This window comes from Coccinella septempunctata, chromosome 1, assembly GCF_907165205.1.
Source record: "Coccinella septempunctata chromosome 1, icCocSept1.1, whole genome shotgun sequence".
In the NCBI taxonomy this organism is placed as follows: Eukaryota; Metazoa; Arthropoda; class Insecta; order Coleoptera; family Coccinellidae; genus Coccinella; species Coccinella septempunctata.
Genome location: NC_058189.1, coordinates 49,928,564 through 49,954,744, shown reverse-complemented (window position 1 = coordinate 49,954,744; position 26,181 = coordinate 49,928,564). Strand labels below are relative to the sequence as shown.

Below are 26,181 nucleotides of genomic sequence, written 5' to 3'. Positions count from 1 at the left end.
GTACTGAGCGAGATCAGTTAGGACATCATGTTGCGAGGTTTGGAAACATTCAAGGAAATTATTTTTACGCCACGTATCTAAAGCCCGTTTGCAACAGCCGAGAATTCTCTAAAGAATTTACTCGAGAATTCATGCGGCATGAATTCTTTACCGTTACATACCCACTTTCGGTAAAATTCACTGTTCAGTTGCATACAGAATAATCTCTGCCGTTTCCTTACCAAAATTTGGTAAAGAATTCTCGTCATTTACAAACGGACTTTAAAATACAATGGGAGTTTCGTCTAGCTTGGAAAGGAGTTCAATACCTACCCGCTGGCTGTATTATGGCATGAGTGTATTGCTAGCAGATCTAAAGATGCTTTTTTTTGGCGAATAGGGACATTAAACAAATAACAGTTTGGCTTGAAAATTGTTCAAGTCAAGTCAAAATAAAAATTGGTCAATTTTCAGTTTTCATATGTGTTTATTTAACATTTCAGAAGTTGATGTAGAAAACATTATAATCAAGTGTTTTGAGCCAGGCCATACTCTATCATTTTGACGATTTTTGTTGTAAAATATTGGTAAAACAAACAAATTCGTCAAAACTTAATCAGATGTAGCTAATCTATCATCATGTGTATTTGCAATTAATTTTCACTGGTTTGTTGATTTCACCATATTCCGAGAAATAGTTAAATATTGAGCATTGGCGACTTGCCAATTCTCGATGCTGAAAAACGAAATTTAAATTCACATGAAACTGGAAACTGGAATATGCATTATTTTCATAGATACATTATACGAGCTAATACCTCATATTCAAAATATTTCGTGAACATTCTTCTCCATTGAATGAAATAATATAGGTTCAGCAAAAAATTATCTATTACATATATATGTTGGTTTCACAACCAAATTTAATTTAGCCTACTCTGAATCCATTCAATTATAAAACATGCGCGGAGCGGAAAGTATAGACGTAAAAGGAAATAGAGTTAATGGGCAACTAACATCAGGCGACTTTCGTGAGTGATACCCAGAAAAGGGATATGAGAATGGGGGAATTTAGTTATTTTCTATTCGGCGCAAAGACTATTTCACTGTTCGAGACTGTTCAGATGCCCTTCACCCTTCACTATAATCTTTATGTCGTTTCTAGTACTTTCTGCGGGCAATTAGAAAATAATCTGTAACATGATGTCTGCACTTTCATTTAGAATATATCATTTGTATAATATTATGAGAAAAACAAGCAATCTTTTTTTTAATTGATTTTTTTAAAACACCATATTTTACACAAAAAAGCGTTATTCCAAACATGCGTTTAAATTGGAGATGTTAAGTTTTCAGCACTGAAATCCACCAAAGTTTTTATGAGCTGACCTTAATAAATTCCCGTCATTGAAGTGAAAGAATTTCAGCCTGCCCGTAGGTCGTAAGTACTGAAATTAATGAATTGCTGAAAATTTATTTTGGTACATACTTTGAAATAACATACCTACATTCCAGCATTCCAATAAAAATAATGTCAATAAGAACAGATTGCATATCGAGGGCACTATAATGCATTCACATTTATTTTAGCAGTCGGTTGGCCATGAAATAATTTTCTCAAGTTTTTGTAACTAGAACGGAGTAAGGTTGGCACTCATGAAATGTCGTTAATGTCATAACGCCGTTGCCACAACTAATATCAATTTTATTATAATACGAAAATGCCGAAAGTGATTGAAAAAAGAGACAGGGTTTCAGGAAGTGCTATTTAGAATTCAGGTCCGCTCATTCAAATAGTTATACCCTGATATTCTAAAATCTACAATACGTCAGACGGTAGCGAACATATTCCATGTAAGAGAATAGAGAATTTATGTAATGTTTCATCTGACTCTAAACGACTTATATTTCATCTGAATATTTCCACAATCAGAAAGATTGTGAATGAAGAGGATGACAAAGAATTTCCTTTCTATTAGGAGACCCAAAAAAGTGGTGGCATTTGAGAATTTTATGTTTGAGTGAATTAATGCAAAAAGTTTACTACAGAATTTTCGATTAATGTCATCGTAGAATAAGTTCCCGAAAATTGATTTTTCTATTTTTCATTCGACTTGTCCTATACATTGTAAGTGTCTTAAGATACCAATAAATACCTAATTATTTTTGCTACAGAAGAAGTAAAGATAAATAACATCTATTTCCGAAGATTTTATGGCCAGCAAGAAAAAGATGCATTTTTGGAAAAATTATTTAACCAAAACTGGAACCTTGTGCGAGAGATAGATAGATCCGAAGTGAATAGACAATGGGATGTTTTCATGTCTGAATTCATAAATATATTCAACGAGAATTTTCCCAAAAAACCATCTCTAAACAAAAAGCGAGCCTATATTCACAAAACACCTGAAATTGAAAAAATTAAAAACGAATTAGACATCCTCTTAGTCTTAAGTAACGTGAGCCCACAACATCTTGATCTTTACCAAAAAACAAAAAAAGAATATGACAATGCATTGAAAAACCAGAGAACCAAAACATATGAGGAAAGAATAATCAAGTCAGACAATAAAGGTAAAACTATGTGGCAAATATGCAAAGAGATCACTGGCACAACAAGATCCACTGAAGATTGGCAATTGGAAGGGACTCCAGAAGAAATAGCAGAAAATTTCAACGATCACTTCAACACAGTAAACACCCTCCTAAATAACATATCTACAACACCTATAGATTATTCTCACATGCAGCGTATAGAGAAGTCCTTCTACCTGAGACCAACAACACCTTCCGAAATAGAGAACTTAACAAAAACCATCAAAAACAAATTCAGCAGCGGAGATGACGAAATTCCTATTATGATAGTCAAGTTATCATTACCAGCAGTCAGCGAAATACTATCATACATCATAAATAATTCTTTCAAACATGGTATATTTCCAGATTCCTTGAAACTAGCACTCATAAAACCAATATTCAAAACAGGCAACCCAGAACTTCTTAACAACTACAGACCCATAAGCTTACTACCAGCATTCTCCAGAATTTTTGAAGTACTAGTCTCGACAAGATTAACTGGATACTTTAAAGAAAATAACCTTTTTTCACATACCCAACATGGATTTCTACATGGACGCTCAACACAGACAGCTATCTTTGAATTCTTGCAGTACATTTTGGAGTCACTTGAGGACAGTAAGATGGCTCTGGGTATTTTCCTAGACCTCTCTAAAGCCTATGACTCATTAAACAAAGAATATCTTCTTCAGAAATTAGAGTTTTATGGAGTAAGAGGAAACACAATTAAATGGCTTGATTCATTCATGACTAACAGAAAACAAAGAGTTACCATCACACAAAATAAAAATCAATCAAAGTCAAAAATATTGATAAGAAAAATAGGAATCGACCAAGGAAGCGTCATCGGCACACTCTTATTCTTAATATACCTAAACGATCTAGGCCACATAGTACTGCAAGATGAAGGAAACATGGTGAATTTTGTCGACGACACAAATCTATTAACCAGTGCCGACGATTTTGAAGAGCTCTCGAGACAAGCAAACCACATCTTCGTGAAATCAAAAACATGGTTCAACCAAAATAACCTAGTTCTAAATGAAGACAAATCAAAAATCATTATTTTTGACACAAGTAGGTCAAACAAGGAAAAATCAGATTCAGTAACCTTATCCAACTGCAACTACCAACTTTCGAACTACGTCAGATTTCTGGGAGTCTACATTGATCAATTCCTCAATTGGCGTCAACACACAGAAATCATTTCAGTGAAGTTGAGTAAAACATGCTTTGCACTAAGATCAATAACCCAATATATGAATGAGAAAACCTTAAGAACAGTATATTTTGGAAACTTTGAATCCACCTACAAATATGGAATAATTTTCTGGGGAACAAATGAAAACTTAGAGAAAATATTCCTAATTCAGAAGAGATCAATTCGAATAATTTACAAAATGAAATTTAGGGAATCATGTAGAGGAACATTTAGATTTAGAGGAATTTTCACTGTTTATGGCCTGTATTTGTTTGAATGCCTTATGTTCTTACATAAAAATAGGAGTAGTTTCATATCTGAGAATATAAATAGTTACAACACAAGAAATTTAAATATAATGTTTCCAACCCATAGATTAACATTAACTGAGAAGAGCGCTGCTTATATGAGCATCAGAGCCTTCAATAAGTTACCAAATGATATAAAACGCATAAATAACTATAAATCGTTCAGGAATAAAGTTAAAAATCTACTGATTGCATTGGAACCATACAACCTCAGGGACTATTTTGAAGCTACTGAGTGAACTAAAAATTTTTGTGACGTCATTTCATTTAATTTTGGATTTATTGTAACTCTTCATGTAATTCGAATTTATCTGAAATAAAGAAATATCTTATCTTATCTTATCTTATTATTATTATTAATTATGCATTAAGATGAACAGCCACAAATACGCGCGCCAGATGTCCTGCTAGTTGTTTATTCATGTGAACTTTTTGTTCAAAGGTAAAGTTCATCTTGATTGAAACTTCCTTTAATTCTTTTTACTTATATTGATGCAAGACGATTTTTGTTGAAGAATTTAACATTCTTGTAATTATCTGTTAATTCCTTCGGGAGATACCCATTCCCAACCACTGCAACATATGCATTTCATCTTCGGGTTGATATTTTTGAAATCTACAACTGATGTAACTATGGAGGGTCTCTACCCTCCATAGATGTAACGTATTCAAACTTTAGCCAAAGAAGATAACGAACATTAACTCTCCTCAAGCAAGTACATATTATGATATTATACTGATCTCTTGTATTTTCCATGCAAATAACTGGATTTGGTATGCCTTCACTCAGTTTGTATAAACTTCAATTATGTTCGTCACATATTTTCCGAAGAGATTCGACATTGTGATAAAATACGTAATAACAGAAACTTTTACGTAGAACGGGCAACATAGCGTTGATTTAAAACCCAAAAATGTTTTGACAAGCTTCATAACCCCACATTTTCGTACTATACAGAGTGAAACGTGTCAAATTTCCATGGCCAACCGACTGCTAAAATAAAGTTGAATGAAGTATATATATAAATATATATATCATAATTTGATGCGGGAATGATATTTTGAATGCTCGTGATTGATTTACAGATCAAGCTTTGCGTAACCGGGGTTAATGTCTTAAGAAAAAAATTATAGGGTCTCTACACAGTTATGTGAAATGAAGAAAATAATTTTGCCTGCTGCTCTAGAGGAATAGACCATATTTGGCTAAATTTGTTACAAAAAGTGAAATTTTGATAAAATGTGTTTCAGCGATTTTCATAAATAATTAAGTATAAAAAAATTCTTAATGAGAATCCTGACAATTCAAGAGAATATTTTAAGCTCCTATACATCAAATTGACTTTTGATTTTCACATTGTTCCTATTATTGTATCTATTTTTATGTACCATCCCTTCCAAAAATATTGTAGGTATAATTTCACCCAAGAGGAGTTTCTATATCCAAAATTGTTTCAACTCATTATCCTTGGGCATTTCTCCATAGCAAGGATAATGTGTGGAATCCTTTAGAATCGATTAGCTAACCGGAGTATCTGAAGTTACCTGCTCCAGAGTCTGAAATTTTCCGTAAGATGTCTCTGAGGATCTGAGTGAAAATATCGGAAAAGACTCCAACAACATCGAGGCCAGTGGAACTGTGTCCTCTTTATGCTGTGTGTCATAGCTCCTCTGGCAGCTGGCCTGGGGGAAAATCTCAGCAGACCTATATTCGAAATAATACTTTATGTTTTCTTGTCTCGGGAACGTTTGATTTATTATCAAGCTTCCCATGGCTCTTCTGACAAGGCAGATAAAATTTTCCAATCCTCTTGTATATACAGGAAAAACTTCCTAGGGGAGTAATTTGATGGGAATTGATGAGATAGTTTCATTCTTTTGGCGTGAATAATTTTTCAGTTTCGAATTTTTTTTTTTCATTTCGGGCTGTTTTGAATGTTATGAGGAGAATTTAACTGTGCAGGCAATGTCAAAACCTAAAAGGATTACACGGACAATTAATTTTTTTCAGTCATTCAATTGTAAAAAAAATTGTTTGTTTTTTATCAGTGATACGGTAATAAATAAGCATACGGTTCGGCTATCTGAAAAATCTTTCGAAAATTGGAAACCATAAAATATTAGGAGTATTTCCATGAAGGTTTGCGTTGAGACTAATAACTTCAATACACCGAAAGCACATCAGGCCATTTCAATACATCAAAATGATCATTCATTCATTGCTGTATCCTGTTACCGGCAATAAATCTACAGGAGGGCACACAGTCGCAATTAGCCCTAAGAAATTATAAGTCAAAATGATCAACACATATAGTATAACAATTGCAAAATGGCGAATGCTATTGTTAAACATTTTCGAGGTGAAAATACTGAAAAAACAAATGCTTTCTAAAATCTGTCGTGAAGTATTATCTTTGAGTACAATTTGAGGTTTTTAAATTAAAAATATTAAGAACATCCGTTAAAAAATTTTTTTTTACCCATGAGCAGGCGCAGCATATTTTGATTATGTTCCAGAAATGTTGCTCATTGCCCAAACCTGGAAGTCTCTCCTAGGATCCTTTATATCGAATTCTTCAATTTCTTCTTTGTAGGTGTTTTCCTCTACACCACAATATATACTTTTATATATTTTCCCTCTGAATAACTGAAACCGAGTCTGAAACATAAGGAAAAATTATGGAAATGATATTTCAGGTATTGGGAGAGAAAAGTCCTTCTTCAATTTTCATATGGTTTCCATTCCAATATCTGAAACACAAGAAATCTATCTATATTAATAAAAGAGGATCTATGGTTTACTTCAAAATGCTTTATTGTTCAAACGATCGCACCAAATTGGACCATTCTTTTTTTGTTGTGTTTATTATTGTTAGGGCAAGGTTTATATAACAAAATTTTCCCAAAAAAAATTGTACAGAACAGAAAAAATGGCATTCCTTTTTCTTACGACCAATCGAGCAATCATAGAGTACTTATAGGTTTGCCGGGTCAGCTCGTCGTTAATAATAGAAAACGGTGTTCCAGACATTGGGAGAAAAAATCCATGAAGAAGTTAAAAAAATCCTCTCTCCTAAATTATCTTGCAATCAATGTGGTCAGGGAGTTTTCATTTTTGTAGTTAAACGATGAAAACTTTAGTCCACGAAGACATTTGCCCACTTGCAACAAAAGCTTCAAATAAAACTTCTAAAACTAGAAGAAATACAAAAATTATGGTGAGATTCCATTTTCCGTGAGCTTTTCAAAGTTCACAATTTTATTCCTAGAAAATGAAGGTAATATAATAATAAATAAAAGAAATAAATTGACCGCTTTCATTTTGAGTTATTGGATGTAGAAATATTGATCTTATTCCAGACTTTCATTTTCGAGCTGAATCATCATCTGTCCGTAATCAGAGGCTTTTTTGGCAGTTCTATAATATCTTTTTGTTATCGCAGGTAGATAACTATACTGCATTCACATTTGTTTTAGCAGTCGGTTGGCCATGAAATAATTTTATCGAGTTTTTGTAACTAGAACGGAGTAAGGTTGGCACTCATGAAATGTCGTTAATGTCATAACGCCGTTGCCACAACTAATATCAATTCTTATTACGAAAATAAAGAAAGTGATTGAAAAAAGAGACAGGGTTTCAGAAAGTGCTATTTAGAATTCAGGTCCACTCATTCAAATAGTTATACCCTGATATTCTAAAATCCACAATACGTCAGACGGTTGCGAACATATTCAATGTAAGAAAATTTATATAATGTTTCATCTGAATCTAAACGACTTATATTTAACCTGAATATTTCCACAATCAGAAAGATTGTGAATGAAGAGGGTGACAAAGAATTTCCTTCTATTGGGAGACCCAAAAAAGTGGTGGCACTTGAAAATTTTATGTTTGAATGAATTAAAACTTAAAAGTTTACTGCAGGAATTTCGATGAATGTCATCGTAGAATAAGTTCCCGAAAATTGATTTTTCAATTTTTCATTTGACTCGTCCTATACATTATAAATGTCTTAAGGTACCAATAAATAGCTTATTATTATATTATTTTATCAATGCATTGAAATGAACAGCCACAAATACGCGCCAGTTGTCCTGCTAATTGTTTATTCATGTGAAATTTTTGTTCAGAGGTGAAGTTCATCGTGATTGAAACTTCCTTTAATTTCTTTTACTTATATTGATGCAAGATGACTTTTGTTGAAGAATTTAACATTCTTGTAATTATCTGTTAATTCCTTCAGGAGATACCCCACCACTGCTTCATATGCATTTCATCTTCGGTTTAATATTTCTGAAATCTACAACTGATGTAACGTTTCCAAACTTTAGCCAAAGAAGATAACGAACATTAACTATCCTCAAGCTAGTGTATTTTATGATATTACTAGCTGACCCCGCAAACGTTGTTTTGCCATATAAATAATTTCCATGTTGTATCATAAAAAAATAGAAATAAAAAATTTTGTCTAAAAAATAAAAAAAAAATTTAGGGGTGGACTACCCCTAACATTTAGGGGGATGAAAAATAGATGTTGGCCGATTCTCATAGATAGCTGACCCGGCAAACGTTGTTTTGCCATATGAATAATATCCTAATGATTAAATTACTAAAATGGCTATTAAAACATAAGGGTTGATCGTAGAATGGTGAAAATTGAGGATTGTATGTATTTTTGTATGTTGTATCATAAAAAAATAGAAATTAAAAATTTTGTCTAAAAAATACAAAAAAAAATTTAGGGGTGGACCACCCCTTACATTTAGGGGGATGAAAAATAGATGTTGGCCGATTCTCATAGATAGCTGACCCGGCAAACGTTGTTTTGCCATATAAATAATTTCCTAATGATTAAATTACTAAAATGGCTATTAAAAAATAAGGGTTGATCGTAGAAGGGTGAAAATTGAGGATTGTATGTATTTTTGTATGTTGTATCATAAAAAAATAGAAATTAAAAATTTTGTCCAAAAAATGACATAAAAAATTTAGGGGTGGACTACCCCTAACATTTAGGGGGATGAAAAATAGATGTTGGCCGATTCTCATAGATACCGGATAAGCACAAAAAATTTCATCAAAATCGGTCAAGCCGTTTCGGAGGAGTACGGTAACGAAAACTATGACACGAGAATTTTATATATTAGATACTGATCTCTTGTATTTTCCATGCATATAACTGGATTTGGTATGCCTTCAATCAGTTTGTATAAAACTTCAATTATGTTCGTCACATATTTTCCGAAGAGATTCGACATTGTGATAAAATACGTAATAACAGAAACTTTTACATAGAACGGGCAACATAGCATTGATTTCAAACCCAAAAATATTTTGACAAGCGTCATAACCCCACATTTTCGTACTATACAGAGTGAAATGTGTCAAATTTCCATGGCCAACCGACTTCTGCAATAAAAGTGAATGGAGTATACTCACCTATGAACCCTCCCCTTTTTTCCAAATTTGGGACCGGCAATGATAAGAGTGCAACCCGCTGAGTTACTGAATCCACGTGAAGCAGACATACAAGGAGAATATTGGGATACTTGAAAGATATAATATGGAGAAACAAATACATGAGCGTGGAAAATAAAATACGAATATATGTATAAGATATGTGTCAGGCCAGTGCTGACATACGCAGCCGAAACAAGGACAAAGACATCTCATAAGAAAAGGCTAATAAAAACAACAGAAATTAAGGTGCTCAGAGCTATAAGGGGAATTTCAATCAGAGACAGAAAAAGGAATGAGGACACACTGAGAGAAACGAGAGTTGGGGATGTGGTAAAATGAACACGAGGATGTAGAGAACATGCCCATAGATTTGACACAGTAAGGCTAGCGAAATGAGCAACAACCCGGAAGCTCAAATCATAATAGACCACCAGAAATACCACCGTAAAGATGGCACGACAGCTGGCTTGGCTATTTCGCCAAACTACCCTGTAACTTTTCACTTTCCCCTTTTCACTTGTCAGATAGATTACGTTGCAGGAAAAGCATTCAGAATCGAAAAGTGCAGAGAAAAAGATGACTTATGCTCAACGCTGCATAGGTCGCTTCATGGAATAAAACAAATCAATCTGATTGGGAGACTCTTAGCTGGTAACTAGGCGAAAGACTTGAGGATTCTGAATCAATTGGATTCAAACCTCATGGTTAAACCCTTGGATCTAATGCCAATTATACCTACAATTACTAGGAACCCTTGAATTCACAACGATCATTGAGAATCGTTGAATTGCTGGGGATTTTGTCAATTACCATCAGGAGTGGATTACAACAGACAACCACGGCGGTATTCATGGAAAAGGAAAACCTCTATATATGTGAAAAGTTTCTTCATGTTTGAGCTTCCAGAAAAAATACTAGAAAGATTTCCAATCAATTTTCATTTAGTTTCATCAAACAACAACCCTAATTATCTTAAATTCAGTTCGTTTATCGCTTGATTCGAATCGATACCAAACTGTTAACGAGCTTTTCCGCTTGGATGAGCCATCCTGCAATAAGTTCTAAGCTGGGTTTCCATTATGTCATCTTTAGAAAATTAAGTCCTTCAGTCGGGAGCAGAAAGGCCCTATTAATGACTATCGAATTGGACGGTTGCCAGCTCTACCCATGATAAATGAATTTTTAAGTTTTTCGATGGTCCGGTTCTCCGAATCAAGTTGCTTGTCAGCACGTGGTCAAACGGTCCGCGCGCCGCCTCAAAGGCGTATAAGGTGCGCGTTATAGCGGAGACGGCGAAAGCATGCTAGATTGTTACGATAGGCCAACGGTGTGGGTGCTTTTATGCCGCCTCCGACGCGATGTTACGCGAACTGACAACGTCATCAACAACGAGGATTTAAGGTTAGTTTTCCGATACTACAGACTTTTATGCATGATTTGTGATTTTTTTGGTTTTGGTTTATTATTCCCTATAATTGAACCTTTCGTATATAATGCAGCACAAAAAAAGGTCAAATCAATCCCGAAAGTTTTCGAGTAGAAATATACATTCAGTGGCGGCGCTAAACAAAAAGATAATGTCGGCGACCGTTTCTAGAGCCTCTTACATTTTCCAGTCAGCAAGAAAAGTTGAAAGGGAATGGGAAGAATTGAGGGAGTACAAAAGTTCGCATAAAGCTTTCATTACTAATCAAATTATGTTAAAACTGCATGTTGAACTTGATTACGATCGGCTTCTATGCAGTAATTAAATTCTCGTTCGATATTTCCAAGTGAAGCACTTCAGGTTTGATCCAAGGATCAACAATAACACCAAACTCGTCAACCAAGAAGATATGTAGTGTAAGCACATTCTATAGCCTGAGAGGCTATAGAATGTAAGAGAACATGTTGACGAAGACGTACTCTGTTACTGTTTAGATCTTATTAATTAAAATTCGTTCAGAAACTATACTTCATTCAACTTTATTTTAGCAGTCGGTTGGCCATGGAAATTTGACACATTTCACTCTGTATAGTACGAAAATGTGGGGTTATGAAGCTTGTAAAAACATTTTTGGGTTTTAAATCAACGCTATGTTGCCCGTTCTACGTAAAAGTTTCTGTTATTACGTATTTTATCACAATGTCGAATCTCTTCGGAAAATATGTGACGAACATAATTGAAGTTTATACAAACTGAAACTGGCATACCAAATCCAGTTATTTGCATGGAAAATACAAGAGATCAGTATAATATCATAATATGCACTAGCTTGAGGAGAGTTAATGTTCGTTATCTTCTTTGGCTTACATCATTTGTAGATTTCAAAAATATTAACCCGAAGATGAAATGCATATGTTGCAGTGGTTGGCAATGGGTATCTCCCGAAGGAATTTACAGATAATTACAAGAATGTTAAATTTTTCAACAAAAATCATCTTGCATCAATATAAGTAAAAGGAGTTGAAGGAAGTTTCAAGTTAAGATGCAACTTCACCGTTGAACAAAAATTTCACATGAATAAACAAGTAACAGGGCAACTTGCGCGTATTTGTGGCTATTCATCTTAATACATTGATGTAATTATAATAATTAGGTATTTATTAGTACCTTAAGACATTTACATTGTATAGGACAAGTCAAATGAAAAACAGAAAAATCCATTTTAGGGAACTTATTCCCGATGACATTTATCGAAAATCCTGTAGTAAACTTTTCGCATTAATTCACTCAAACTAAAATTCCCAAATGCCACCACTTTTTTGGGTCTCCCAATAGAAGGAAATTCTTTGTCATACTCTTCATTCACAATCTTTCTGATTGTGGAAATTTTCAGCTGAAATATAAGTCGTTCAGATTCAGATGAAACATTATATAAATTCTCTTACATTGAATATGTTCGCTATCGTCTGACGTATTGTGGATTTTAGAATATCAGGGTATAACTATTTGAATGAGCGGACCTGAATTCTAAATAGCACTTCCTGAAACCCTGTCTCTTTTTTCAATCACTTTCGGCATTTTCGAATTTTTGTAATAAAAATTGATATTAGTTGTGGCAACGGCGTTATGACATTAACGACATTTCATGAGTGCCAACCTAACTTCGTTCTAGTTACAAAAACTTGAGAAAATTATTTCATGGCCAACCGACTGCTAAAATAAATTTGAATGAAGTATATGTATTCATTTTTGCTACTAAAAAAAATTAAATTATTGACATATAATTATCAGTAGCTTGAGGAGACTTAATGGTGGTTATCTTCTTTGGTTGAAGTTTGAGGACATTACATCAGTTGTAGATTTGAAAAAAATTAACCCAAAGATGAAATGCATATGATGCAAAGGTTGGGAATGGGTATCTCGCAAAAGAATTAACGGGTAATTACAAGAATGTTTGGCGGTATGTGCTGAGATGAGTTCACGCTATTTGAGGAAATGCGTGCTCTTGGGGTGATTGTTTCGTCCCACTGCTAGGGTCGGACTCATCAGGTAGGTTAATGAACCCTAGCAGCTACCTACGACAATCGCCGAAGCAGCGTAGTTTGTGCCTGCTATAAACGCCGGTTACGTCGAGGGTATCGAGTTTTGCGTCGCCGGTGGCGCCATCGTTTGGCGTATGCTGCACCGCAATAGACGTATAATCTACCCTGTGATCGCAACCGTCGTGCGCAGTGATGCCATCGTTTGGCTACCCTTGGTACCATCATGGTGAGATGAAGTATTCCTCTACCATGGGTACAACTACGCCGCCACAACACTCCCCCACCAGCGGCGCTGACTGGGGAAGCGATGCGATACGGTAGGCAGGGTACCGCCGTTTACGGAGATGGGAAAGGGCGTCTAGAGTAGCGTCAGAAATACCAGAGATGGGAGCGTGCATTGTGAGCGAGCTATTGTCTCAACCGGTCTGGCCTTCTGGGATACGTCGTTAAGACGGCCCTCCCACATCACGTCGGGGTCACCACTTTGGCGGTATGTGCTGAGATGAGTTCACGCCATTTGAAGAATGGCGTGCTCTTGGGGTGATTGTTTCGTCCCACTGCTAGGGTCGGACTCATCAGGTAGGTTAATGAACCCTAGCAGCTACCTACGACAATCGCCGAAGCAGCGTAGTTTGTGCCTGCTATAAACGCCGGTTACGTCGAGGGTATCGAGTTTTGCGTCGCCGGTGGCGCCATCGTTTGGCGTATGCTGCACCGCAATAGACGTATAATCTACCCTGTGATCGCAACCGTCGTGCGCAGTGATGCCATCGTTTGGCTACCCTTGGTACCATCATGGTGAGATGAAGTATTCCTCTACCATGGGTACAACTACGCCGCCACAAATGTTTAATTCTTCAACAAAAATCATTTTGCATCAATGGAAATCAAAATAATCAAAGGAAGTTTCAAGGCAAGAGGAACTTCACCTTTGAACAAAAATTTCATATGAATTAACACTTTTTGGGTCTTCAAATAAAAGGAAATTATTTGTCATCCTCTTCATTTACAATCTGTCTGGTTGTGGAAGCATTCAGCTAAAATATAAGTCGTTTAGATTAAGATGAAACATTATATAAATATATAAATTCACTTACATTGAATATGTTCGCAACCATTTGATATATTGTAGATATGGGAATGTCTAGTTTTCTAATACTTTCGAATAGTAGGGTTACCTACCATTTGAATGAGCGGCCCTGAATTCTAAATAGCACTCCCGAAACCCTGTCTTTTCTCTTTTTCAATCACAAATCGGTATTTTTGTAATATTGATATAAATTGTGGCAACGGCGTTATGACATTAACAACATTTCGTGAGTGCCAACCATATTCCGTCCTAGTTACAAAAACTTGAGAAAATTATTCCATGGCCAACCGAGTGCTAAAATAGAAGTGAATGGAGTATAGGTAATACTCCACGACCGTTGCGTCTTTCAACGAGGAAAACCTTTCTGTATGGATTTTCCTCCTTTCAAGTTTGCCATACACGACATTTAATATTCCAAGATTTAAAACATCATTTTGAGTGTACCTACTTCTAGATACAGCAGAACACCTGCCAAAGAATACAGAACAAAATTGTCCTCACTTCTTTCAACCGTGAAAACAATTTTTCCTCTTCAATGTGCTAACCTGCATTAACTTTATTTTCCTGTTATTATAACGTGCGTTCAAAATAATTCTTCGTCAAGTAGGCTATGAAATTTTGAAGGCTGATGTTCGATGGCTGAACGTATGTCTTTTCTTGAATTACTTCATCTTCCCAAAATGTAAACAATGATGACATTAACCTATATATCGTAATTTTGTACGGAAAGGCACTTTTCAGAAAAGGTTACCTGTAAATTTCATCCAACGTTCGAAAAGCATTTCTTTCATTGAGTAAGATGACAAGAATCCAAACAATCTGAGGCGGTTAGAAAAGTTCTTCGTAAAAATTTTAACCGTCCACTATTTTCATACGTAAGAGACATGAATCTTGAATTGATCATGGTAGTATATGTTTTTTTGTAAGAAGGTTCTAGTTACTTCAGTCATATGAATAGATCACAGTAAGATTCTCAATAATATGTTTATTAATTCTCTATAAATATTCAATTGATTCAGTCATTACTGAAAATCTATGACTAAACTAAAAGAACTGAATTATATGAAAATAGCTATTGGACAATTTATTAAAATTCAATTCAGCTATAAAAAGGCATGATGATTTCTCCTTCATAACGTTCTGCTATTGAAGTTCCATAAAAGAAAGTAGGTCCACATTTTGCCTTTGACTGATGCATACTGTCAGTATGCATCAGTTCAGTATGATACTGAACTCCAATTTTTTTCGGATGCTACAAGGTTAGGTAATCACAACCTTTTCAGTTTTCTGATAACATGTCAATCTTTATGGAAACAAATGGATATCTTTTTTTCAAAATCGGGTGGCATATGCCAACGGATACTCCATCCACTTGAGATAAAATCTGAAGAGAGGTTTGTCGAGCTTCTGTCACCATGTTTTCATTATTACTGAACTCTAGAGTTTTCTTTTTTGGTATACCACTTCCTTTTTTGTTTGAACATACCTGTTTCGTCAACACATCGCAAAACAGTACAATGAAAAAATTCATTCTTAATAATCAACAGCAACATAGGCTTCAATGAAGTCGCCGGAACAGAATATTTCCATTTTCCTTCAATTTTCTTTCCAATTTTGAAGTAGAATTCAATAGTAAAAGTCTTTCACACGTCCGTAAAAACCATCTTTATAATTTGCTGATAATTTTAATTCAACAAAGCACGAGCTAAAAATTACGTTCAGACACGAAATATCGACGTTCAAAATTCCATAGCCTACTTGACGACGAATTTTTTTGAACGCACGTTATTTCTAGAAAGTATGGATATTTCCATAGATCCCCAATTGAGTCTAAGGTTATTTCAAATTCCTTACGAAGTTCTCTGAGAAGACTCCTGCATATCAGCATTTTAGAACATAATTAGAAATTTCTGGTCCAACCAAATAAAGTTGTTACGAATTTTCCATGCGATTGCTTTCTACCCACGAAAAATGATGTTCATTCAGAAAAGTCTAGATATTTTTCAAATAGACTAGTTCAATTTTGTCCTGGTAGAAACCCAACAAGACAATTCTTATGTATTATCAACTTGAAGAATGAAGTAAATAGATTACAACTTGACAAAACCTCTTTAGAATTACTCGAGCAAACTCGAAGGAAACAAAGGATTTCTTTCAGAGAACACAAAATTCAATCAACTGTAATCCTGTGGTGGATCCGTTTTGAAATTAAACGCTTTCACAGTTTCACAGCAATTTGAACTAAACCGTCACTCTGAAACTTAAGCTCATAAATAACATGATGGGATTCCTTTTGAACTCCATGACTCGCAGGACACCCATCAAAATATTTTATTCTACAGATTATGGAGCGTGGCAAAACATGAGGAAGATTCTTGGAACAATTATCATGATTTAGAAAAATAAATTAATAACAAAAAAGTGCAATATATATATTCTATATATTCTTTTGAAAAAGAGTGTTACAAACTTTTACAATCTGAAAAACAATGAAGCGGGTGTAAAGAAATGGCAGCAAGAGACAGATCCTAAACACTTGTTCCTCGTTCCAGATCTCAGTGTAAGCAGAGGAAAAGTGTCAACGGGGTACCATACATATCTTCGTATGATACATGAAGAAACAGAGATAAAAACCTCAGAAAAAACTCTCTGTTTGCCCGTATAAGTGTAATGATGTATTTGTGTAAAAAATTAGCTGAAATTATTATATTGAAGGACATCTTCTTCATATGACAAAATCCAAAAACTTCCTCCCATTCTTTCTACTATGATGGTTGACGAAGAATAATCTGAAAACAAAAAAGAAAGAAAAAAACGAGAGGCGTATTGAATTTTATATTAATCATCAAATAATTTTAAAATTTGTAACCCAAAAAAGTGCAATCAAAACTCAATTCGGGTGTTTCAACATCTTCATTTTAAGTTATTGGATTAGAAACTATACGAGGATGTATTGATATCTAGTTAGCTTAGACCAGTTTCATGTATAAAAAAAAATATCGCGTTACCATACCAACGAACAATAACTCATTAGAAGTATCAGGGTGAAGTTTGAGGTCAAAAAAGTAAACCAGAATTACGCAATAAATTAAAAGAAAGAAGATGTCCACCGAAATTGGGAAAATCGAGAAATTGGAGTATCGAGCCATCTTCAAATAGCTGTATTTACAAGAATTAAGAGGTAAGCAGATTTCCGAAGATGTGCTTAATACCCTTGGTGATCAATGTCCTTCGTATGCGACCGTGAAAAATTGGACTGCAAGCTTCAAAAGAGGTAAATTTTTCATTGTAGATTATGATCGATCGAGAAGGCCAGTTTCTGTTTCAGTCTCCGAAAATATCGATGCAGTTCATGACATGATTTTATCAGACCGTCGAATTGGGCTAAAACGGATATCTGAAGCATTGAATATTTCATACGAACGCGTTCATCATATGTTCACGTCAATTTGGACATGAAATGAATCCCCAAATGTTTGAATGTTGACTAAAAGCTTGCAAGGGTAGAAGCTTCGCGTTTGATCTGTGCTCGATTTGAAGACGATGTGAACTTCATAAACCGAATTGGTGCTATGGATGAGACTTGGGTACATTTCTACGATCCAGAAACAATCGATGGAATGGTGACACTCTGGTTCTCCAAGACCAAAGAAGTTTCGTGTCCAAAAACCTGCTGGAAAAGATCTTGCTTCAGTTTTTTGGGATTGCCATGGAGTTATCATGATTGATTGATTTTTGGATAAGGGTAGGAAAATAACCGGAGAATACTATTTGATATTACTGACCACTCTACGGGAAAAAATTAAAGAGAAAAGACGCGGAAAGCTATCCAAAGGTGTTTTGTTTTTGCAGGACAACGCCTCTGCACACAAATCTCATGTTGCCATGCAAACAATTCGTGATGTAGGGTTTGAATTACTAGAACACCCCTCTTATTCACCAGATTAGGCTCCATCTGATTATCATCTCTTTCTTCAACTGAAAAAAAATTTAAAAGGTCGTAAATTTTCTTCCAACGAGGAGGTAATAAAAGCTGTGGAGGTCTGGTTTGCAGAGCAAGAAGAAACATTTTCTTTGAAAGGTCTAGAGACGTTGCAGGTTCTCTGTAATAAATGTATCCAATTGAGAGGAGAATATGTTGAGTAATAAGATATTTTGACATTGAAATTTTGTTTGGTTCTATAGTAGGCTAAGAATTTTTCAATATATCCTCGTAATTTTTTCTCGAGAGACTTTTTGTTTCTTTCGATAACCACAACATCAAAAAAAAACAAAGATTATGGTGGGATTTTATTTCCCGTCAGCTATCCAACAAGCTCAAGCATCGTAGATTAGAGATTTCCATAAAAAAATATTTCCAATTGATGTGTTTCAGCGTGTCATTTTAAGATTTTGGTTGGATAAATATTAATTTTATTACCACTATTCTACAGAACAAATTAATCAAGCTAATAGAAATAAGTCCGGACCTTTATTCGGGAAATTGTTCATCGTTCTTCCGTTTCATTTCTTTTCAACTGGTCGTGAAATGGATCTTTATTATTTGGGTTACCCTGTTCGCTCTTTTTATATACTCACGAAATGAGTTCTGGAGAACATGACGACCTAGGTATCCGGAATATGGCAATTCACTTTTTAGGAGTGATAGACCCTATCCTACGCCAGATGTTTTCCCAGAAGACAATAAAAGAAAAAGTTATATAGGCTCCCACGCTGTCTCATACAACTGACAAAAAGAGAAGGTAGGATTGCAAGAGTCCAACGCAAGGACCTCCTACTCAATTTGTTCTGAAATTTGTTACTTTTTCGATAAAAAGCCGGCAGAATGAGCTAGGGTTCCCAATTTAAGGAATGGTGTGATGTCTAGGGGTAAAATAGATATTTCATGTATCGGAATACTTATAAGACTGAAAGACGTCTTTGTAGAGATATTGGACACTGCTTAAGATAAAAGAATTATTTCACCACAAGATGCAACGGTTCGCTCTCAGATAGCGATTTTCCAACCCTATAAATCAGTTGATTATGTCCTTTTACCTCACCCACTCGGTGATTATGAAATTAATATATAGCGAAAACTAAAATCAAAATTAGTGCGTTCCATTCGTTTGTACATAGATTATTTTCTATTCTCTTTCGAAAGAATATTTCGGTAGAGTTGATGATCTGAAATTATTATATATAAATAACGATTTTTATGTTAAAATTATTGAAGAACTTAGAAATAAGAAGAAACGAAACAACCTACCAAAAGAAATGCACCAAGGACCTCTAGATGCAGCGGTTCGCTAACAGTTAGCGATTTCTGAACCCTCCAAATCAGTTGATTTTCCCCCCTTAACACTCCCACTTGCTGCCTGTAGGTCTCACTAATTCTCACTTTTTAAGTAGTAACAATTTACAAAAAACTTAATGTTTTTGGATGCTCAGTCAATCTCAATCCCAGCATATAAATATAATGGTGGTTTTATATTCATTTCAAGCATTTCAATTCAAAATTAACCTGAGGAATCGAAATTTTGAAAATATATCCATGCTGTCTGTCTGGTTTAATGAATGGTCCAATGATGTCAAATGTGACAAAACAACTTCGATTCAAAGTGTCGTCGGGATAATTTTGAATACTGATTGAAATAAATATACAAGGTGTCAATTTGAGAAAGTATCACCCCTAATATCCTGACCAAAGATTATAGAGTAGCAAGATGGGAAACCAAGCGACTTAAATGATTTGAGCGCCATCTGTGTTTCTAAGACCCTAAGACTGGTAAAAATATTTATTCGAGATCCGTTTTCAGGAACATGTGAAAGGATGTAAGATTTGAGATAGCTATTCCAATCAAAGATTCCCGATTGATACTCCTTCAATATATTCAGAATGCAAAAGTTTTATTGATTTCGATTTGGGAATCGATTGACTGTCAAATTATTGTTTGATGAAACCTGCTGTCAGTGTTTTGTTCATTCATTAATCAATTTTTATATTGTGTCATAAAAAGACCTATCATAAAGGAATCGTAAAAAAACCATAAATAAACTACACTGAAGGGCTAACATAAGGTCCTTTCGTCTGTTTCTCAGTGTAGTGTAATCTACACTGCACTTTAAATCAGCTGATTTTCGGTGTAATTGCGCAAACGAATGAAAAAAACACTGACGTCACGCTCATAGACTAATAATTCGAATTCGAAATATGGTTTCGTTTCTCAGAAGATGTGTTACTTTTTCATCCTCTTGTAAAGTGATGAACTTATCGCAAATTTCAAATGTAATAGTATCCATTTTGAAGTAGATTACTGTGACGTCCGTGACATTGATATCAAATTTTGAATTTCACACCACAGAACTAATATTACACCTCCTTTTGACTAGGTGTAGATAAACTACACCTCCCCTACACTGGTGTAAATCCAATCGCAAACGAATACTAAAATCGAGTGTAAATTACACCGAGTGTAGAAAAGTGCTACACTTTCTATGCAAACGAAAGGACCTAAATACAGGCCTTGTATAACTCTGTAAGGTTTTTTTCGAATTGTGGTTCTGAAAATTATGTAAATAATATGTAAGTACCTGAAATGTGTATGCTATGATGGTATATTGAATATAGGTTCATATTAATTTCTGATATGAATTGTAGAAATTCAACTAAGTTTGTTAATTCAAAACAATGTACCTATTGCACACAAAAAACTCCTTTCATGTATAGCCGATCACCATATACTCTTGTGTCCTAGTCAGAGCTCTATTCGTAGTTCATAATTCATATAAAAATTTTTTATAAATTACAAATAAAAATAAAGCACATCCAACAGCGTATTTCATTCATATCACTTAATTCCAAACAATGTTCAGATGAAAACTTACATCCTGGTCACAAAACTAAACCATAATTTTGTATGGCTCAGGCTGTTTGTTTTCCGGTCTCAACAAAATCGATATTGAAATTGAATACAAGAAATAGAATTCGCATTTCGCGCCCTTCAATTATTAAACAGAAAACTGTTACCAAACAGTTTTTCTTTATGGACTGTACGTTTTCAGCACCATCTCATTGTAGAATGTTTTTTCACTGGCTAAAATGTAGGCGATTTTTAGTACTGGAGATATGAGGGCGTCTCCCATCTTTCTACTTTATAATCGTTGATCATGACACTAGGCAGAATTAGAAAAAAAGAAAGGTAATCTTCTGATTAGTAGAGGTACATTAAATAGGATTAGTTCCAATCAATTTGTATCAACCCTGTGAGAGTGATGACAGAAACCCCTAAAGTCTCAACTGGGAAGGGGGGTTGAATGATACCTCGTTTCAAAGGTAATTCGATTGCCTTTCCAGAAATGCCATACACTTGACTTTTTTCATTAGTACCCATAAAAAGAGAAGAAAAGTCATAGCTAAAGATGCAATGAAACATGAATATAATGAAAAAATTGTACTATAAAATATACAGTAGAGTACTTACAATGACTGTAAAAGTGCCTATGCACACACACACGCGAACTGTAATCCAGAACTTTCAATTTGAACTGAAACTCTAAGAAATTTGTAGTGCAGTTAAATTTAAGATCTACGTATTAGCAGTCCTGGACTGCAGTTCGCTGGTGCGTGTATAGGCACTTTAAACTTTATTAATCGTATAAGACATCAAAAACAATGTGTAGGACAAGTCTGAGGAAGAAAGAGAAAAAATACAATAAAATTGGATTGCAGTACATTTCAAAATTTTATGATATACAGGGTGTCTCATGAGTCGTTGGCCATAGCCCAATGGTGAATGCAGCTCATCCAGGCCTTTCAGAAAACTTGTTTATTTTGTATCCTAAGGCTATTAGTTTCGGAGATACGGGGTGATTCATGAATATTGACCGAAATTTGCGATAGCCATAACTCTGTAGTGCAAGGTCGGATTTCGATCAAATTTTATGGGTTTGTTCATTTCAGAAAGCTCTTTCAAACGAAGCATGAAATATCAATATTTTCAGGGCAGTACTCAGAATATCGTGATTTTTCATTCAAGCCCCAAAATCTATATTTTTTTACATCCCTTACAGAAATTTCGTTATTGCCATGAGAAACTCTACATTGTTTATTCTAAGGAAATCAATTTTCACTTTGCATGGCACACTTGTCACAAGGGAATAGGAACCGGACGAAATCATATTTTATGTCATTTTTTCGAAATGCGGTCCTGTTTTTATTCCCCGGGTGATAATATTTATGGTCTTCTGCCGAGATTCTGAATTATTTTTAATTCTGTTCAATTCTTCTTCATTTTAAACTCTCAGCACATACTGAGTGTTCGGAAAAAAGTTTTTAATAGTATGCAAAGTCGAGCTGTGAATTCCTTTGAAATTACATATTGAATTTAAATACAAATGATTCAAACTCTCTTGGAAAATGTAATCCGTAAATGTATTTGCTTCATAACACACATAACTATTAAAATATATTCTTCCGAAAAACCTTAATCTTTTCATTTCCTTTCATAAAACAACAATGAAGGAACCGGACGAATTCATGTTTTATATCATTTATTCGAAATGCGGTCCTATTTTTATTTCTTTGGTGATATTATCCATTGTCTTCGGTCAAGATTTTAAATTTTTTAAAATTCTGTCCAGCTCTTTTTCATTTTAAACCATTAGTTCCCACTGCATGTGCGTGAAAAAATGACTTCTGACTTCACGGGAGCATTTGCGGCAGAGGATAGAAGAAGCCAGAGACTTTTCTCTATGGAGACCTTTCTCTATGGAAGAAGCCTGTGTAGAAACAAAATCCCGGTATGATAAGAAGGGCAATAAATAATCTGATTTTAAGCGCTGGGAAATGCGTCAAGATGAAGGAACCCCATTTCGAACATCTCTTATGATACTACATTTTCATTGTTGAAGAATAAATTTCAATACTTATGTGTGTTATGAAGCAAATTACGGATTACATTTTCCAAGATGGTTCCCATCATTTGTATCTATATTCAATATGTTATTTCAAAAGAATTCACAGCTCGACTTTGCATACTCTTCATAAACACTTTTTAACGAACACTCAGTATGTGCTGACGGTTCAAAATGAAGAATAATTGAACAGAATTTAAAAAAATTCAGAATCTCGGCAAAGGACAATGAATATTATCACCGAAGGAATAAAAACAGGACCGAATTTCGAAAAAATGAGATAAAATATGATTTCTTCCGGTTTCTATTCCCTTGTGACAATTGTGCTATGCAAAGTGAAAATTGAATTCTTTAGAATAAACTATGTAGTTTTTCATGGCAATAACGAAATTTCTGTAAGGGATGTAAAAAATATAGATTTTGGGGCTTGAATGAAAAATCACGATATTCTGAGTACTGCCCTGAAAATATTGATATCTCATGCGCCGTTTGAAAGAGCATTCTGAAGTGAACAAACCCATAAAATTTGATCAAAATTGGACCTTGCCGTCCAGAGTTATGGCTATCGCAAATTTCGGCCAATATTCATGAATCATCCCGTATCTCCGAAACTAATAGCCTTAAGATACAAAACAAGCAAGTTTTCTGAAAGGCCTGGATGACCTGCATTCACCATTAGGCTATGGCCAACGACTCATGAAACACCCTGTATAGTACGAAATCCTTAGTAAGAAGCCTTATAGAGTAATGTTACGATGTAACAATCATTTATTATTCCCTATTATCATATATTTGCGAGGGTAAGCTCTGCACATAACATGGAAATGAGCTTTATTTAGGGCCATGTCACTTATAATGCAGATTGGTTTTCACACAAAAAAACTAAGCAAAAAGTACAAACTTTGCTCGCAATAATGAATCTATACAAACTTCCATGCTTGAAGTTCTTGTAGAGAGGGGGAATTTTCAGCTGGTCACTCAAATTAACAGTAAAAGTTGTTTCATTTCAAATCAGTTTGTATACGTTTCTTTCCAGACCCTACTGGCGGCAACTGGAAAAAGAACGTAATGTGGGGAAGTCGGTGAATTGCAGAGCTCTCGTCAATTTCCAGTCCGATATTATGGCACTTTTCCTGATTTAATGCCTTGTTTACATCGGATGGCGCGACTCTGCGCTCTCTTTTCGGGAGCCCCGAAAGTATGGAATAAAAAGAATGCGGGAAACTTGTTTTGCAGCTAAAATCGATAAGACAGATCGTTCTCTGTATTTGCAGAGCTGAGTTTGTCCGTACGAAGTATAAGATATATCGAATTACAATTTAAACGAATTTTTCCGTATATATCTAGATACGACTGATGGAGATAGAAAATATGTGTATTATTTTATGTCAACGTTTCTGATGCGTCTTCGGATGATATGAAATTGAATCATTTTCCATATACAAGGTGGTCCAACGAAAACTTAACGCCTCGATTTTCCGACTTTGAAATGAAAATGTGGACTCGTCAATTTCTGATTCGAGGTCTTCTTTTACGCTTTTTTCATCCTCATAACTTCAACCTACTAACGGGGGTAAGCACAACTCTTTGATTTTGAATAGGGATAACCAATTTTGAAGATAGTATCAAGTACTATCTGACTCTAAAATTTCGCTTCAAAATATCCATCGATAGTGAAATAACAGCAAAAATAGTAGAAGAGACAATGTGAAATTCATCTCAAGAATATTATTCGCATCCGACACATTTTACAGGTATTTAGTTGTTATGTTAAATTTTTGTCCAAAAAAATATCAATTTTTTTTCTAAAAAAGTAGGCGGACCATTTTTCGATTTACCTTAGTCTATCGTGAATTTTCAAGAACGTTACGAGTATGTCAAAGCGATTGTAAATTTGTAGTAGAATTAAAATGGTGTAGATAGATATTCCATAGAAGAAAGGGTGGAAACGATAAAATTATTTTTTAGAAATAATGTCTTAGGTCATGAAGCAATATCAGAGACAAACTCTGGCAATAGTGGCATATATCCGACCTTTAGTACTAGGAAATTATCCGATGTAGGATGAGCATGTATTGATATCTAGTTAGCATAGACCAGTTCCATGCAAAAAATAAATATTGCGTTACCATAGCAACGAACAATAACTCATTAGAAGTGTCATTGTGAAGTTTGGGGTCAAAAAAGTGAACCAGAATTACGCAGTAAATTAAGGGAAAGAAGAAGAATTGTGAAAATCGAAATATTGGAGTATCGAGCCGTCATCAAGTACCTGTATCTAAAAGGGTTAAGAGGTAAGCAGATTTAAGAAGATATGCTTAATACCCTTGGTGATCAATGTCCTTCCTATGCGACCGTGAAAAATTGGACTGCAAGCTTCAAAAAAGGTAAATTTTCCATTGAAGATGATGACCGATAGGGAAGGCCAGTTTCTGTGTCAGTTCCCGAAAATATCGATGCACTTCATGACATGATTTTATCAGACCGTCGAATTGGGCTAAAACGGATATCTGAAACACTGAATATTTCATACGAACGCGTTCATCATATAGTTCACGTCAATTTGGACATGAGAAAAATTGCTGCAAAATGGATCCCCAAATGTTTGAATGTTGACCAAAAACGTGCAAGGGTAGAAACATCGCGTTCGATCTGTGCTCGATTTGAAAACGATGTAGAATTCTTAAACCTGCAGTGAAATTTCAGGATCAGATAGTACTCGATAAGATCTTCAACATGAGGTATCGCAATACCCCTCAACCCTATTCAAAATCAAGGGGTTGTGCTCATCTCCGTTAGGGTGTTGCAGTAAGAGCGGGGAAGTTGTTCCCCCTCGAGTCAGAAATGACAGGTCTAAGCGACTTTCCACATTTTATTTTCAAAGCCGGAAAATCGAGTTAAGTTTTCGTTGAACCTCACTGTATTTAAGTTACACGTTCACTGAAATTTGCGTAATTGTGATGAATATGAAGGGAAATGCTAAGGGTTTAATGAAATCAGCTTTGAAATAAAAGGAAAAATAAATGGTAATGAGATATCGCTTGTTTAACTTAATATTCATGACGGTCATCAAACACTGCTTGACTCCAAAAAAACTATTTTCCAGACTTAGTTGAAAACTCTGCTCAAAAATAACGTTTTAAGGGTTAGTGTTGAATTTTCAGCGTACGTTGTCTAATAGTTACTGGTAGACCTACAGCAT

The 26,181-nt window shown here is 34.9% G+C and overlaps 1 protein-coding gene across 6 annotated transcripts in view; it reads left to right on the top strand.

Moving 5' to 3' along the window:
- The first annotated feature begins 10,663 nt into the window (after nt 1-10,663).
- LOC123316835 (glutamate receptor ionotropic, kainate 2) overlaps nt 10,664-26,181 on the top strand; it is a 145,884-nt gene continuing 130,366 nt past the window's right edge. For 2 of the 6 annotated variants that reach the window (XM_044903112.1, XM_044903090.1), the window contains exon 1: nt 10,666-10,927. The gene's annotated coding sequence lies outside the window, so the exon portion shown is untranslated. Of the gene's footprint in view, nt 10,928-26,181 lie in introns of all 6 variants that reach the window. The other 4 variants (XM_044903104.1, XM_044903124.1, XM_044903097.1 and 1 more) reach the window with 3 other exon arrangements.